Consider the following 6000-nt stretch of genomic DNA (forward strand, 5'->3'; position numbering starts at 1 on the left):
TGTATGGCTCTTTGTACTTTTCCGCGTTCACATTTTGTTTCGTTGCCTTCTGTTTTTTCTGGCTGAAAAATATTTGCTTTTAATTCAGTCTACTTGCAAATCCGTTATTATAAGAACACAATGCAAACAGGCGGCTTGAATGTTGAAGGTTGCAAACTCTGATCAGCCACTTTAAAATTGATCATAACTACTGATTACACAAGCCCATTTTATTTTCAAATTTAATTTATGTCAGCAAAATCATTACTATTTAAAATTAAACGTATAATGCTAAAGCTTGTTAGCTTATGCAAATAGTTCATTCATTGACTAAAGTTAATTGTAACCCTTTAAATAACCGCATTCATTGAAAAAATGCTTCGCAATATATGCAAAACGATGATGAAGTCAAAACAGTTTGACTTTTATTTTTAAATAATTCAAAAGGTTGCGACCAGAAATCTGCGGATTTGGCGCGGCCGCATTAATTTGCTGTGACATGTTGACAATGGAATTTTCATTTAAATTTTCAATTTGCTCTTACCAATACAATTTTTTGCATTAATAGTGAATGGGATAGCAGTACAGTGGCTCTGCTTGCACAGGACATATGTGGCTGTCATTCGGGTAGCGCGAAAAGCGGAAGTTGCAAACCGGAAATCCCATTGACAGCCACCTCATGAATTAATGCGGCTTGTTTTGCTTCGTTTCCTTCTCGTTTTGTGTGCGCTGCGTTATGTTATTATTAATTACATATTGTGGAGATGTTTCCCCCCCTTATCGGCGACGCAGTTGAAGTCCGAGCAGCAACAGCTTATTAATAATTAATATTCAATAAAAAAGTCAGGCAGGCAGGTTAATTTTTATTTTCCTGATTAACAATTGAAACCTGTTTAAATATGCTTTAAAATTCATCAGCGAATTAATTTGTGGAAATTGTATCGGATACAACGAGTCATTTGCGGAGCTTCTTCTGTGGAAAGTTCTGCTGCGCTTTCATCTTTCCGTTTTTTTCACCATTCACTGTTGACATTTCGCCGAGTATCTGTGTGCGTGTTTCGTGATTTTTCTGTCCTGTCTGCTCGCATTTTTCATAGCTTTTTGTTGCTGAATTTTATTAAAATCTGCTCCCATTTGCCATAATTTGAATTATTTTTTTTTACGCCCACATGCCGAATGACAAGCCCGCCCCTCCCGTGCCGCAGATGAGTTTGACAAGCAAATAAGATGGCGAAAATGAAGGTTGGGGGTAGCGAAAATAAATGTACACAAAGGACTCTATATGGTACATGTGGGGGTTCTGAGTTCCCAACCCCAACGATGCTCCCTGAAGCACCATTTGTTGCAATCAAATGAAATGCCAGGCAGCCAGTGAATTGACAGACACTAAACCCCCGCATTCCGCCGCATTCGAGCCATTTATGAAAAAGCATTTTTAATTTCCAACGACCAGAGCTGCTGAGTCTGCTCTATTAAGCGGGTAATCCATTTAAAGGTAAATGGATTTATTTGCACTTTGGGTGCATTTATTAAGAATCGAGTGTTTTGTTTAATGAATCACTGCAAATGAGCAATTCAATCAGCAGAGAGTCCTTTTTGCCACGTCACTCATACGCAGCGTTGACATTCGATTTCGCCTGCATGATTAATAAGTCCAAAAGCTGCAGAAGCCAATCATTCCAGCATGCGAGCAGCGGGCGGCCAACTGAAAGCAATCATTTATTAATGCTAATGCATTTTGCATTAATCTCGAGATATGTCTCGGTCTCGAAAAACCAGCTTGATGCATCGGGCTATGGAATGAAAATAAATTGCTGTAAATTAGTCCAAGCGCATTTGATGCCTCCTAAGTTTTGCGATAAGTTTGCTTAACGGGCTGTGCACAGTTGTGATAGGAAATATAGGGTATATAGTTGACAAATACCATTTTATAATAATAAAATGAAAGGATACCATAAGCAGCATTAGGTTATATAAATATATATAATAATAGCTTTAAAAATAATAGAATTCAAATGTGTGTCAGGGTGAAATCACCACCATATTTCCAATATTTCCCCTATTTATGTAACATTATTGATTTCAATATTTACAAAATCTTTAAAGATTGAATCGGGAAATTGAATACTTGGACTGGCAGAACTCTTATGGTGACCCCAACTGTAGCCACGCGAGCCTTCGAAGGAAAACAGTCGGAGGTGGAGTGCTGGCAACATAAATAGTTATACAACAGCTGACATATTGATAAATGAGCGTATTTTCAAAGCGCTGGAGCAACAGCAGCAGGAGCAGCAGGCAAGCTGAACTATTGCGTTGGCAAATGGCTCAAGCAAAAGTTCCTGGAGGTTTTTGGGGTGCAGTGGCGATGGGATTTCGGCGAAAAATGGCTTCACTGCGAAGCGTGAGAAATTCGCAACCCCGCAGGCACACACACACACTCACTCGCACACACACACACACGCACTTGCTAGGGGTGCAAAACAAATGCTTGTAAATATTTCTGCAGCTGTGATTCCTTTTCGCTGACTTTTCCGCCAAAGGAGTTGAGCGGGAAAACAGCAATGGCGGCGAGTTCGAATGCTTTGCAATGAGTCAATTTTTTAACATTTATTTGACACGGACTTTTCATTTATTTCACTGGCTTTGCGTAAAGTGAAAAAATTTAATTAAATTGAAATTAATTTGACAGGATATTGCAGGCGCCACCAGAACTATTAATAATGTTCCATGTGGAGCGGCCATGGCAATGCGAGTGTGTGAGTGCGGTGGCGATGCGGTGGTGTGGGTGTGTGCATGTGAGCGAGTGTCGGCGGAAGACAAATGTGAGCCAAATAAATTCTCATGTTGCGCTTTTGAGTCGCTCGTCGCGTCAAAATTGCACGCAGAAAGCGAAAGCTGGTACTTTCAGCTGGAAAAGCAGAACGGAACAGACAAAATAACGAAACGAATCATTGCCCCCTGGGAATTGTCCATAAATCATTGCATTCATTTCGTTTCCAAGCCAGCCAGGCAGCGAAAAGTCTATGTGTAATTTTCCAGGCACATAATTAATTAAATTTTACTTTCGAGCGCGCGCGCCAGCCAGCCACAGCAAATATCACTCATACGCACCGTGGCCGACCTTGGCGGCGCCACCGCCATTTGGCATTGACATACGCATAAATAAATAGACGCTATAAATTCAATTCCCAATCTCGCGGTCGAACGTTACTTCCCATACCCATTTTCAATCTGAAGCCGAATCCGTATCCGAATCCGAATCCCCAATCCCCTATTTGTTTGCTCATTGAGCAAACGTGCTGGAAACACATTCCTCTACCATGCAAAACTTTCGCCTAGGTGTGCTATAAATCGCGTGCCCTTTCAGTTTCGGTGCCGCTTGACTGCTGACAGCCTCTACGGTTGCAGGACTTCGAGTTGTGAGCGGTGGGCGTGGCATATCATTTTAAGGTCCTGGTTTTTTCGCAAAAAGTTGGCAGCACGGCGTTCAAAGTGTAGAAAGTGCCACGCAGCAAAACGTGCTTGAGTCGAATAAATAACAAAACATTGGCGGACAGCAAATGAATTTATGGGCCAAGCCATAGGGTAGAAAAGTGAAAAATTTTCTAGCAATTGGATTAGGAAAAGACCAGTGGTTCATCGAGTGGCGTCCGCTTTATAGTCCCGCCGCCATCCTGGCCAGCAATGAGATTAATGATTTTTTAAATGTCTTGCAAGGCGGATGGATCCGCCCGGGAATCCAAATCCGAATGCGAATCCACTCACCCGGAGACTACGGACTCGGGACTCCGCACTCCCTGACTGACAACTGGCAGCGACAATGATGGAGCTCGTCGGCTCCGTCGTTTGTCCTCCTCGTCGAGGGTCCCGTGTGCACATCATTGGGCATTAGGTATGCATGCCGTTGAGCCTCGCACTGCGAAAGATGTTGAGTAATGCTGCTGGAGACAATGACTACACGGAAAAAATATTCTAGGCAACTTTTTAGCGAAGTCCTTACCAACTCAAAAACCAAAAACTACCCTGTGGCCACTTAAATAGCTTTAAATGGTAGAGATACTTATTATTCAAGATAAATAATGAAGTTATATCAAATTATAATGAAATTATAAGTTAATGTTTAAAATAATTTATGATTATATGTAATTTAATCATTTACTTCCCATTCAACAAATGACCTAATATAAAATGGCCTAGATAAAAGTATAGTATACCTATTTAAATAATACAAGAATTCTCCTTTGACTAAGCTAAAATTGAATTTATATGCGTTTATACGTTTCTGCGCCATAAAGCGTGACTTGAAATCACACTTGCTTTCGTTATCCAATTAAAATTAATGACAGTTTTAGACGACATTTTTCTCCGTGTCAAGGAAACCCTGAAGAAAGAAGGGGAAATGACAGCCGGGTTCGATAATGAAGTTAAAAATTCCATACATACAAATACAAACAGACAGACGGGGCATGGAGAAAGAGAGGCAGAGTGGGGCAAAGAAAGAGAAGGGACAAGGATGCAGTTGTTGTTGCTGCTGCTTCTGTGGCATTTGCCTTTGGTACTTATGAGTACGTTGTCCTTGATATGCCTGCGGAATTACTAAATGTCCCTGACTTGACTCACACGCACAGCCAGTCAGGATACACTCACACACGCTCAGCTCACACACTCTCGCAGCACTCACACACACACGCACACACACACGCACACACACACACACACTTGCGCATCATCAGCCATTCACTCATTCATTCACTGCGAGAAGAGCTGTTGCTTAACTCTGTCAGCAATATGTTTGTTGCCACGCCCCAAAAGCCTAGGACCGTGTACCTTACTTTTTTCGTCCTTACTAATACATACATACTTTTATCTTCTACGTGCAGCAATGGACCCAAGGCGAAATTTAAATAGAAGTTGCATGCTGATGATATTTGTAGTAGGTTTATATTTAATTTAATATCCTTTGCCGCGCCATGTGGGTGCGTATAAATATTTTAATTTATTTTTTTTTTTGCGAAAGCAAAGGCGACATTAAACTATTACCATACCCCATGTGTGCATACGAAAATTGTAGCAAACAGAATTATTTTAGTTGAGATAAAAGTGTAAATTTCACAGCTTGTAATTATTAAAATACATCGTTTTTAGTTTTAAAGGAGTGCTAAACTTTTATTATATTTAACTCTTATTAATAATGCTTATTTCATGATATATTGTGCATATGCATAAATTTGCGCCTTATAGAATGGCTAATGCAACATGCAACATTTGCTGTTTGGGGCTTTATCTTGGCTTGGAGCTCCTTGCCAGCTTTCAGCCAGGGACTAAGACCATCTTGCTGGATGCGTTTGGGGATAGCAACCGTTGCGGCAGCATAATGGTGCAGTTTCGCCAGCTTGTTTGCTTTTGTCACACACTTCGATTCCGTGAGCAAGCATCACGAACGCGAAATTCCAGCTAAATAAATAAGAGCATACCCTGGGGCAGGGTATATATATATATATATATATATACATATATATCCCAGAATCGCTCCAGATAGAGCCACGCCCACGCAGCGTACAAGAAGCTCGAGTGGCAACAAGTGCAAGTGGGCTGATCGGCCAAAAGCAGATAACAAGTCAAGTGGTCTGAGCCAGCGTGCAGGTGCCACGATTCTGCTTTAAGTACTTTGGACGGAAAGAAAAATATTTATCCTAAAATACAAAGTCAAAAATCGATAAGAATGTCAAATGATTAAAGATAGTATTTGTGTTCTAATATTTATCGTTTTCCAAATCCCTTAAAATTTAAGCAGAAAAGAAAAATCTTATAAATCATATTAACCTGCAAGGAGTCTTAATTTTAATTTTCGGAACATATTGAAGGCTGTTTATTTCATTAAAATTCCTATTACGTTTCGAATCGCAGGTATTAACTACGAAAGCCCTGGTTTTTTCCACTGTTTTCGTACTGGAGGGGGAACCACTGTTGGTATTCGAATGCCACCTGGAGAAACTCGTCTCCAGATTGTGCATGAAATCA

This window comes from Drosophila sechellia, chromosome 3R (genome assembly GCF_004382195.2).
Source record: "Drosophila sechellia strain sech25 chromosome 3R, ASM438219v1, whole genome shotgun sequence".
Classification (NCBI taxonomy): Eukaryota; Metazoa; Arthropoda; class Insecta; order Diptera; family Drosophilidae; genus Drosophila; species Drosophila sechellia.